Genomic DNA, 12,188 nt, shown 5'->3' on the forward strand with positions numbered 1-12,188 from the left:
TTAAGTAGTTTCCCTTTTCATTTATCCTGGGTAGGATCACCAATAGGTATTTCTACTTTTCCTTTTGAAATGAGAAAAAAACTACCCTTCCAAGATCACATTTTCTACTCTCTTCCTCGTTAATTGATTCCATGTATTCGTAATCCATCATCGTGTTGTAACTAATTTATCATATTGTGTAATCTTGTTTCCATATTTTCGAAAATCTTTGATCTCATCTAATGACCACGATAACGAAACGTTTACCATCTTACATTTGTTATAGCTACTCCTTTTATCTATCTTTACATACCCGATTTCTTAGATCGCTTCATTTCTCACTATCAAGTTTACTTGATTTTAAATTTAACAAAATAAGTAGTTTCAAAATTAAAGTAACACATCTCTAACGTTTTCAAATTATTAAACCGTCTTCAAATTTATTAAATTTACTGAAATATTTGAACTCAGCATGAAGAAATTATAAAGTACTAGTAGAAAATATAAAACAAATTCCTATCATAAAAAAATGATTTCATGTAACATTACTATGGAAAATTTCGACACTGATAAAATTAATAAACTAATAAAATATTGATTCAGCTTTAATAAAAATAAATAAATAAAAAAAGGACAAAGGTATTATTCTAGATTTATAATTACACTAAAATCTACTAAAGTAGAGAAATATTATGCATTTAAGGAACCATTTTTCAAACACTACCTACATGTAATATACATGTAGGGGTAATGGGAAATACTTTGTAAAATTTTATTTGATTTTTTATTTATTCATACTTACCTATATTATTTTAATTTTCCCGATCGCTGTGGTAAAAAAGTCAAAAAATTGGAAAACAGAAGTTATAAAAACTGGGTGCTACTAGATAACAGAAACATATGTAGATAAGTAAAACTACCAAAATATTATTTAACAGAATATTTGAAGTTTTTATCACCATCTTGAAATCAACAAAATTTATTAAATTTCATTTCCAAGATTATCTTACATCGGAAGTTTGTAGATAAATATTCCTGTTTTTGAGAAATTTTAAACAAGCATTATACAAATAAAATACTAACGATATTTGAATAAAAGTTTTGTTATTTCTAGTGTTCCTAAAATTTTACATTTAAGTCGTATAAAGTTAATTTCTGATGATTATCTTGCTGTATATAACATTAGAGTTGTACGCGAAGTGGGAAACAGAACTTTCAAATTATCTTTCAATAATGTTATATCAGTATAAACTGCATCTGTTTATACCGATTGGTTAGTTTTCTGGTGTTAAATCACATTCATTTTATTCTAACATACAATGGAACAAATTTTAAATATTTTTTACACATCTACAAATTTGACTACTCCATTCAATTCTTATATTGAATTCTATGAATGCAAAAATGCTAAATTCTGGTTAAAAAGTTTTCTGTATTTGTAAATTGAAATGTATTTTTCTTTACAACTAATGTGTAACGTTTCTTTATAACAGTTTAATATGAAACCGCAAAATTCGTTGTAGAACTTTACATTGAAATAATTATAATAATCGGTTTTTAAAACCGATTACATCATATATTATTCCCGAAAAACAGCAAAGAAATCTTAAGAATAAGAATTAATCAATGTCACATTTAGTCGGGGAAATCAGAACTGATATAGTCTTCTATTCTCTATTTTACTCAGTCAAATACTTGCAATTCGTTAAAATAAGTCCATGGAAATAAACATGACATTCAGTTACAATTCTACTATAAGTAGTATCTTCACCGTAGAACAGTTTTGCTTTGAAACTTAATATTAACAGAAAAAGGAACTTAGACAAGAATTTCTTTAACCTCAGAAGGTTTAATTCTTTAAACCATAAGAATGATATCAAAATGTAATAATAACTGTTGTAGCAGGTTCTTCCATTGTAGACTATCAAGCTTCTTGATTCTATATCATATTCGTGGTATTCTAGCATATTTGCATCAAATTTGCTCGATTGTATCATTTACATTTAACAACTCCTTAATCATCTTTCTTTTAGTTCAGCATTCCTTGCCTAGATGTCTAAAATTATATTAATATTAATAACAACTATATTCATATCAATAATACTAACATTTCCACTATCTCCTTAGTTAGTATAGAAAATACAATAAAATAAAAGTACAAAGGAATAGATATCTACGAGTATTTTAAATTACTTCAACTTTTTTGTTACTCAGTCTTTCCCATACAATATCATTCGCTAATCATAGCTCTTCATTGGTTTATTCACAAGTACCTGTTTTGTAAAACTAATAGAGCTGTACTCTACTTCTCTTTTACCATTTCTTTATCTTTCTTATTCTTATTTCCCATTGAATAACTGACTTTTTTTTTGTCTTCAGTCATTTGACTGGTTTGATGCAGCTCTCCAAGATTCCCTATCTAGCGCTAGTCGTTTCATTTCGGTATACATTCTACATCCCTAACAATTTGTTTTACGTATTCCAAACGTGGCCTGCCTACACAATTTTTTCCTTCTACCTGTCTTTCCAATATTAAAGCTACTATTCTTTCTTCATCTTTTTTTGCCGCAATACCTCTTCATTTGTCACTTTATCCACCCATCTGATTTTTAACATTTTCCTATAGCACCGCATTTCAAAATCTTCTAATCTTTTCTTCTCAGATACTCCGATCGTCCAAGTTTCACTTCCATGTAAAGCGACACTCCAAACATACACTTTCAAAAATCTTTTCCTGACATTTAAATTAATTTTTGATGTAAACAAATTATATTTCTTACTGAAGGCTCGTTTAGCTTGTGCTATTCGGCATTTTATATCGCTCCTGCTTCGTCCATCTTTAGTAATTTTACTTCCCAAATAACATAATTCTTCTACCTCCATAATCTTTTCTCCTCCTATTTTCACATTCAGTGGTATATCTTTGTTATTTCTACTACATTTCATTACTTTCGTTTTGTTCTTGTTTATTTACTTGCGATAGTTCTTGCGTAGGACTTCATCTATGCCGTTCATTGTTTCTTCTAAATACTTGTTACTCTCGGCTAGATTTACTATATCATCAGCAAATCGTAGCATCTTTATCTTTTCACCTTGTACTGTTACTCCGAATCTAAATTGTTCTTTAACATCATTAACTGCTAGTTCCATGTAAAGATTAAAAAGTAACGGAGATAGGGAACATCCTTGTCGGACTCCCTTTCTTATTACGGCTTCTTTCTTATGTTCTTCAATTGTTACTGTTGCTGTTTGGTTCCGGTACGTGTTAGCAATTGTTCTTCTCTCTCTGTATTTGAAGCCTAATTTTTTTTAAATGCTGAACATTTTATTCCAGTCTACGTTATCGAATGCCTTTTCTAGATCTATAAATGCCAAGTATGTTGGTTTATTTTTCTTTAATCTTCCTTCTACTATTAATCTGAGGCCTAAAATTGCTTCCCTTGTCCCTATACCTTTCCTGAAACCAAATTGGTCTTCTCCTAACACTTCCTCCACTCTCCTCTCAATTCTTCTGTATAGAATTCTAGTTAAGATTTTTGATGCATGACTAGTTAAACTAATTGTTCTATATTCTTCACATTTATCTGCCCCTGCTTTCTTTGGTATCATTACTATAACACTTTTTTTGAAGTCTGACGGAAATTTCCCTTTTTCATAAATATTACACACCAGTTTGTATAATCTATCCATCGCTTCCTCACCTGCAATGCGCAGTAATTCTACAGGTATTCCGTCAATTCCAGGAGCATTTCTGCCATCACATTAAATGATGCTTACTCATTACATCAAAACTACTATGTAAATTTTTTTATTTATAAAAATTACCGTTTCAATAAAAAAATTAATTTTTGTTTCTTTCATCCACTGAATAGTTAAAAAAAACAATGATCTATTATCATCCTAATTTGGCTGTAACAATGATAAAAAAATTATTAATCAAATTGATAAAGAGTGTATTTTAAGAATCATTTTATTTCTTCTTTTTTTTCCTAAAAAAGAAAACTCTTTGAGTTAAATAGTGGTCAAAAACTTGATTTCTTTCCCACCAATCTTTTTAAGAAAAATTTCAATAAGAAATTAGAGTAATTAATTCAATAGAATGTTTATTTCAACAAAGAAATTGTGGTTTAACAGTGTAGTATTTGGGAAATAAATTAAGGTCTCTCTCATGTTTTTGTCATAATTTTGAAACTAGTTACTAAGCTTCAACTCATCCGCAAGCTTAAAACTCTTCATTATATTTTAAATAACCTTATTGCTTCAGATTTTGTAAAATATTTACTTTTTTATACTGATATTGTACAATTTTTTTATATTTATATTTGCTATTACATTGTGGTGTATGCATACAGTATGAGTTACACAATGAAGCCAAACTATGAATGAATCCTGGAATGGGAGAATGATAATGGTTATGTATACTGAACAACGAACCCATTGTGTATACCTATTGTCCAGTATGCAGGACAACAACAATGACCTCCACTCTTCCACTTTTCAATTAAAAAAGCTACCGTACTATTGCAACTTACGCCTTATGCTTTGGATATTCAAATACAGTCAGTTTTAGTTGACCTTGTGAAATTTTTTTTAAAGCTGACTAATTTTTTTTTTTTAATTTAGTTATATAGTTTGAGTCTAAGCATTTTATGTATAAAGATTGATAGAGTAAAATAAACAAAGATAATGGTGAAATTTGACAAAGAAGAGGTATACAAATACCTCTTCTTTGTCAAATTTCAAAATTTTAATAAATGAAGATGAAAAAAGCGAATTTTATTTAGCGAATTTCTCAAAATCTTAATTAAAAATATGATACAGCCAATTCTTTATGCAGTTATTATACATAGTGATTCAGGAGGACAGGGAAATTATTTGGGAACTGATTCTAAAGATTGAAATACAGAAAAAAGTTACAAATTATCAGAAAATTAGTTACAAATGTAACTAATTAAATAATAATACATTCTCTAATTTTTTTTTACATTAAAATTTTATTTCACCAGAAAATATTAAGAAAGTAATTTTTATTTCCAAAATTGGTAACAGCTGATCAACAACTAAACAAAAGTAAGTTACATTTTTCAAAATTTACATTCATTATTCATTTTGTGTTAAGTAGCTAACAAATGGTGATGTGTAAGACCATTAGTGTTATTTTTGAATGAATTTTTGTGTTTTTTCAATTAGTAAGCTTAAAAATTTAAAATGACAAAGGTAAAAAAATAAAAAAGTTAAAGATTAAAAAAATCCAAATTAAAAATACACTAAATTTAGATTAAAAAAATTTAACCTGACTTAGAAACTTGGCTTTTTTTAAGTTATTTAAAAAACCATAATCCTCTAAAAAATTGTTGAGTGAAACGCAATGTTTTTATTGATATTCAAAAAAAAAACAATAGAAATAGTATTTTTATTTGGAGAAATAAAAATATACAAAGAAACAGCTAAAACATTTAATGCGCTGAATCATAATCACACAATTTCCAGGTTGCAGTCACAAATTTAAAAGAAAAATTTGAATGTAATGGTAGTGTTTTGCACAAATGAAGTTATTGAAGTAAGATTATAGCAAAATATCTAGTAATAATCAAAAATTAGTAAAAGCGATTGCATGAAAAAATAATTTATGTAGGTAGTCAGTACAAAAAGGATTAAGAAAACAAAAATACTAGCCATACAAAATTCAATTACGCATAGTACAAGAACTTACTGAAGATGATTCTGGTAGAAGGACTAAATTCAGTGAAATATTGACACAGGGATTAACAGAAAAAATGTTGCTTCAACATATTATTCACTAACAAAGCCACATTTGCTTTATATGGATTCATTAACAGACCTAATAGTAGGTACTGGTCCCAAGAAAACCATCACTGATATCATGAAAGTCATACCCAGCATCCAGAGAGGTTAAATGTATGAGCTGGAAAAATAGGTGACACACTCCTTGGATCATTTAGTATTTATAACTTACATGATGATATGCACTATTCCTTGCTAAAAGAGGAGATAATTCCAGCATTCAACAATTTCATTAAGATAGCTTGTAGATCAAACGGACAATCTATATTGAGAAAAGATGAGGTTTTACATTTAGATGGTGCTCCTCAGCACCATCTACAACGTGAGCAATGAACCAGCAGTTTCTGAAATTGGATAGGTCAATGTGATAATACTGAATAGACAGGCAGTTCACCTGACCTAAACTGACTTGATTTCTTTCTGTGAGAGCATTTAAAATCCCTCTTAGATAACTTTGCTTGAAGAATTAAGGAGTTGTATTGAAATAGATTGTAGCAATACATTTTATTTCACTAAAAACCTTCCACAGTGTGAGACAAGATTTCTAGCAGCATCAGTATTACTGCACGGAAGAACAGGGAGAGCAGTTTGAATATATATTTTGAGGTGAAAAGCCATAAAATCTGTTGAATTTTTTAACAGAAATAATTTTGTAAGGCGGTATATTTAATTACGGGATTATAAGACTTTTTTAAATTAAAGGTAGAATTTATTACGGATCAAAAAGTAATTAAATTGCAAAATGTTATTTACTTAAATAAAATAAAAATTTTAAAACTGTAAATCTAATTAAAAGAAGAAATTGAAGTTTTAATAATTAATTTTTTCAATTTTTAATTAACGTAATGATATTTGTGGTTACCATTTTGGTTTAAATAATCACAATTTAAAACTTTTGATATTTTTTTTTACTTTCCTTGCAAAGACCATTACATAAGCTATCACATGACCATAAGTCCAATTTAAGATTTTTGAGCCACCCCAGCCTCCCACCCATGAAGGCTGAATACTCTAAATTAAGGCTTACTGAATTAGCCTCTCTTATCAGAGAAGATTTCCAAAGAGAGAATAGGAATACATAAAAAAATAATTTAAATGGAGCATACAACCATAGTGCTAAGGAAGGGGTCACCAAAAAATGAAAAAATAGCATTCTACCAATCTGAGCGTGGAATGTTAGAAGTCTAAAAAACATTGGTAGGTTAGAAAATTTAAAGAGGGAAATGGGTAGGTTAAATATAGATGTAGTAGGAATTAGCGAGGTTCAGTGGGAACAGGAATTCGGTTTGTCTGGTGATTTTAGACAAGGAGTAGGTTTCATATTTTGTAATGAACAAGAAGATAGAAAAGAGAGTAGAGTATTTCAAAAATCTTAGCGATAGAATCATTCATTATGATCAGGATAAAATCAAAACCTCAGCTAACAATAATTGGTAACAATATCCTGCAAGCAAACATATCATACATGCTTATGAATGCCCATGATGACGATTAGGTAGAGTATGTGTATGAAGAAATTGATGTAGCAATTAAACACATAAAAGGGGATGAAAATTTAATAATGGTTGGAGACTGGAATGCAAGTATCTGTAAAAGCAAGGAAGGAAATTTTTGGCTGAATACGGGCTGTGCAAAAGAAATGAAAGAGGGGACTGACTTATTGAGTTTTGCATGAAATATAATTTAGTAATTGCTAACACCCAGTTTAAAAATCATAATAGAAGAATACACACATGGAAAAAGCAGGACGATGCTGAAAGGTATCAGATGGTCAAGCAAAGATTTAGAAATCAACTCATCAACTATAAAGCACATACAGGTGCAGATATTGATACTGACCATTTAGTGATAATGAAATAAAGATTTGGGTTTAAAAACCTGAACAAAAGATTGAGATGAACAGGTGGGATTTAGAGAAGCTTGAGGAAGTGTAGGTAAAGAAGAATTTTGAAGAGGATATCGCAAGAGGTCTGAGTAAAAATGATAAGGTAGAAAATATAGAAGAAGAATGGGTGAATGTTAAAAAGGAAATTCATAAATCAAAAACGAACTTTGGAGGAAAAAAGAGAACTGGTTGAAAACTTTGGATAACAGACGATATATGTTGCAGCTGATAGATGAACATAGAAAGTATAAGAATGCTAGGGATGAAGAAGATAAACGGACCTTCCGACAATTAAGAAATACGAGTTGTGTGAGAAAAGTAATGAGATTGGGAACACAGCGAGCGATCTGGCAACGCTGTGTCTACCGGTCTGTGCTAGATCGGTTTGTTCATCCCTTCAATATGCTCAGTACAAGTTTCAACTACGTTCAGCCAACACATTATTTTTGACAGCGCCATCAGTGAAGTTGTGTTTTTGTTGGGCGTTACGAAAATGGAGCATCAGAATTTAAAGCAACGTTGTGCAATCAAGTTTTGTGTTAAACTTGGGGAATCCGCGAGTGTGACATTTGAAAAGTTGAAACAGGACTATGGGGAACATTGCTTATCAAGAGCACAAGTTTTCCGCTGGCTCAAATAATTTTTGGAAAGCCGAGAACACGTTGAAGATCAAACTCACCCAGGGAGGCTTTCATCAAAATCTGACGAAAACGTTGAACGGGTGAGGGTTCTTGCGAGATCAGACCGTCGTTTAACAATAAGGATGATGAGTGAACAGTTAAATTTAAACACTTTCACCGTGCATCAAATTTTGACAGACGATTTGGACATGTGAAATTGGTGCCGAAAAACCTCACAACGGAACAGAAGGACAATCGAAGAAACGTGTGAGTGGTTCTTCTTGAGAGGATTGACAATGACCAAGAATTCTTAAATCATGGGATCACAGGTTATGAATCCTGGATATTTGGGTACGATCCTGAAACAAAGCTGCAAAGCAAAGAGTGGCACACCCCGTCATCTCCTCGACCGAAAAAATGTCAAATTAACAAATCAAAGATCAAAACTATGCTGATTTTATTTTTGATAGTAGGAGGATCGTGCATAAAAAATTTGTTCCAACAGGACAAACTGTCAACCAAGTGTTTTACAAAGGTGCCCTTGAAAGGCTCAGGAAAAGAGTGATTCGCATGAGCCTGACATTGCAGACAAGTGGATGCTTCATCTTGGCAATGCCCCATGTCACACAGCCTTTCCATCAGGGAATTTTTGATGTCAAAACGCATTCCTACAGTTCCTCAACCCCCCCCCCCATTCACTTGATTTCAGTCCTTGTGATTTTTTTCTTTTCCTGAAATTGAAACGTGTTTTAAAAGAACGTCATTTTGGAACTCTGGAGAACATTCAAAAGTCTGTGACTGACCAGCTAAAAGCCCTACCAGTAGAAGCCTTCCAGCACTGCTACCAGGAATGGAAACTATGACTCCACCGATGTATAGCTACCCAAGGAAACTACTTTGAAAGGGATAATATTGTTGTTTGAAAAAAATAAAAACTTTGGTTAGTAAAAAGTCAGTCTCATTACTTTTCTCACGCACCTCGTACGATAAACATGAAGGGCAAATAATAACCGAAGGAAGAGTGGATTAAAGAAATGTGTTTAGTTTAAAGAAAAGTGTGGAAAGGGAAATGATCAATGGTAAAATAGATGGAGCATACAGGAAAGTTAATGAGAATTTTGCAATAAGACATAATATGTTAAATAAATATGTATTTCAAACATATATAAATATGCACACACACGATTTATAATATGAAAAAAAATGTTGATACGAAGGTGGAATATATTGAAGAAATGAATTAGAAACCAGTGTTGTAGATGAAGAAGAGGAACTCGAAGAGGATTGAAAAGAGAGATACTATACTGAGATCTGAATTTAATAGAGCATTAAAGAATTTGAATGGGAGAGAGGCTTTTAGGATAGATAGGATACCTGCAGGATTATTGCATGTGAGGAAGCAATAGATTATACAAAATGGTGTGTAATATTTATGAAAAGGGGGAGGTTCTGTCAGACTTCAAAAAGAGTGTTATTGTCATAATACCAAAGAAATCAGGAGCAGATTAATGTGAAGAATACAGAACAATTAGCTTAACTACTAAGGCATCAGATATTTTAACTCTAATTCTGTTAAGAGGAATTGAGAGGAGAGTGGCTGAAGTGTTAGGAGAAGAGCAATTTGGTTTCAGGAAAATTATAGGGACAAGGGAAGCCATTTTAGGCCTCAGATTAATAGTAGAAGAAAGATTAAAGAGAAACAAACCAGCATACATGCATTTATACACTTAGAAAAGGCATTTGATGATGTAGACTTGAATAAAATGTTCAGCATTTTAAAAAGCTTACGGTTCAACTATAGAGATAGATGAACGATTGCTAACATTTACAGGAACCAATTGAAGAACATAAGAAAGAAGCAGTAACAAAATAAGGGAGTCTAACAAGGATGTTCCCTATCTTTGATACTTTTTAATCTTTACATAGAACTAGCAGTTAATGATGTTAAAGAACAATTTAGATCCTGAGTAACAGTCCAAGATGAAAAGATAAAGATGCTATGATTTTTTGATGGTATAGTAATTCTAGCTGAGAGTAAAAAAATTTAGAAGAAACAATGAATGGTATGGATGAAGTCCTATGGCAATAACTACCACACGAAAATAAACACAAACAAAATGAAAGTAATGAAATGTGTATAGAAATAAGTAGATAGACCACTGAATATGAAATTAGGATGAGAAAAGACAATGAAGGTAGAAGAATTTTGTTATTTGGGAAGTAGAATTATTAAGATAGATGAAGCAGGAGCAATATAAAATGCCTCATAACATACACAAAATGAGCTTTCAGTCAGAAATTCAATTTAAGTACATCAAAAATTAATTTAAACTTCAGGAAAACATTTTTGAAAGTATATGTATGGAACATAGCTTTATACCGAGGTGAAAATTGGACAGTCGGAATACCAGAGAAGAAAAGTATAGAAGCTTTTGAAATGTGGTGCTGTAGGAGAATGTTATAAATCAGATGGGTTGATAAAGTAACAAATGAAGAGATACTGTGGCAAATTGATGAACAATGAAGCATTTGGAAAAATTTAGTTAAAAGAAGAGACAGATTTATAAGCCACATCTTAAAGTATCCTGGATTAGTCACTTTGATATTGAAGGGACAGGTAGATTGGAAAAATTGTGCAGGTAGACAACATTTAGAATATGTAAAACAAATTGTTAAGGATGGAGGATGTAGTGGGTGTACCAAAATGAAACAACTGGTACTAGATAGGGAATCTTGGAATGTTACCAACCAGTCAAATGACAAAAGACAAAAAAAACATGTATATATGCATACATTATAGTTTAGATTATAAACATTATATTTTTGCTGTATACATAATGTATAACGTAATGTGTAATAAATATAACTATAAATAAATTATAATGCGTGTACAATATTAAGTATTATAGAATAAAATGTTAATAATTTTAATTAAATTCACTTTTAATGAAAAGTAAATACTCTAGTATTTACTTTTACTCTAGTACAAGTGTAAAATTACACTTGTTTAAAAGATAATAATAATAATAATATTCGTGATGTACTCACGTTAAAGATCTGGAATTTTAATATTAACATGAAAAAGATAATTATGAGTCAGTTTAGCTAAAATTAGGTGTTGCAGGCAGTTTATATTTTTGAAGTGAAAATGATTAAATAAAACAAATAATTTAATATGGTTGTCTCAGAATGTAAAAAGAAACAACAAAGGAAAAATATACGATCAGAATGATGGGATAGGATGGGGGGATTATAAGAGGAAGAAACAATGTTTAAAAGATCTTGACAGGCCTGTAGATTTCAATTCCATCCATTTGAAAAGAGTCAGTTGAAGAAGATCGTACACTACATCTACTTCCATCCTGACATTCTCTTCAACACCTTTTTACTTAGATAATTGCATTATGTATTTTTCTTTTAGTCCTTTGTAATACATATAAAATGTATTATTTATGAAAAACCTGTCATACTCTAAAATATTATTTAATCTTCTTAGAAGATTGCATTTGAAGATCTTCATAGTCTGCTTAGAAGAAATTTTCCATTTCTTATAACTGAAACTACGGAATAATCAAAGTACATTTATAAAAAAAAAAAGAAAAGTTTATCTGTTCATGAATTTTGCATTATCATTCACTTCAGTAATTACAGACCAGTGCCACCTACTTTTACCCCTCCTTCCATTTATTATTATCTTTTTTTTTGATTAGAAATAATTATTGTATTACGTTTATGAATAATATTAGTAACACATTTCAAGTTATTAGAAATAACCTGAATAAAAATTAAAACAGAAATAGTGTACTTCAAAAAATACAGAAATTAAAAATAAAAACCCACCAGCTTGGTCTAGTAGTGAGCACATATTTGAAATCAGGTGATTTGAAGTTGAGAGTTCC

The sequence above is a fragment of the Lycorma delicatula genome, chromosome 1 (assembly GCF_047948215.1).
Source record: "Lycorma delicatula isolate Av1 chromosome 1, ASM4794821v1, whole genome shotgun sequence".
In the NCBI taxonomy this organism is placed as follows: Eukaryota; Metazoa; Arthropoda; class Insecta; order Hemiptera; family Fulgoridae; genus Lycorma; species Lycorma delicatula.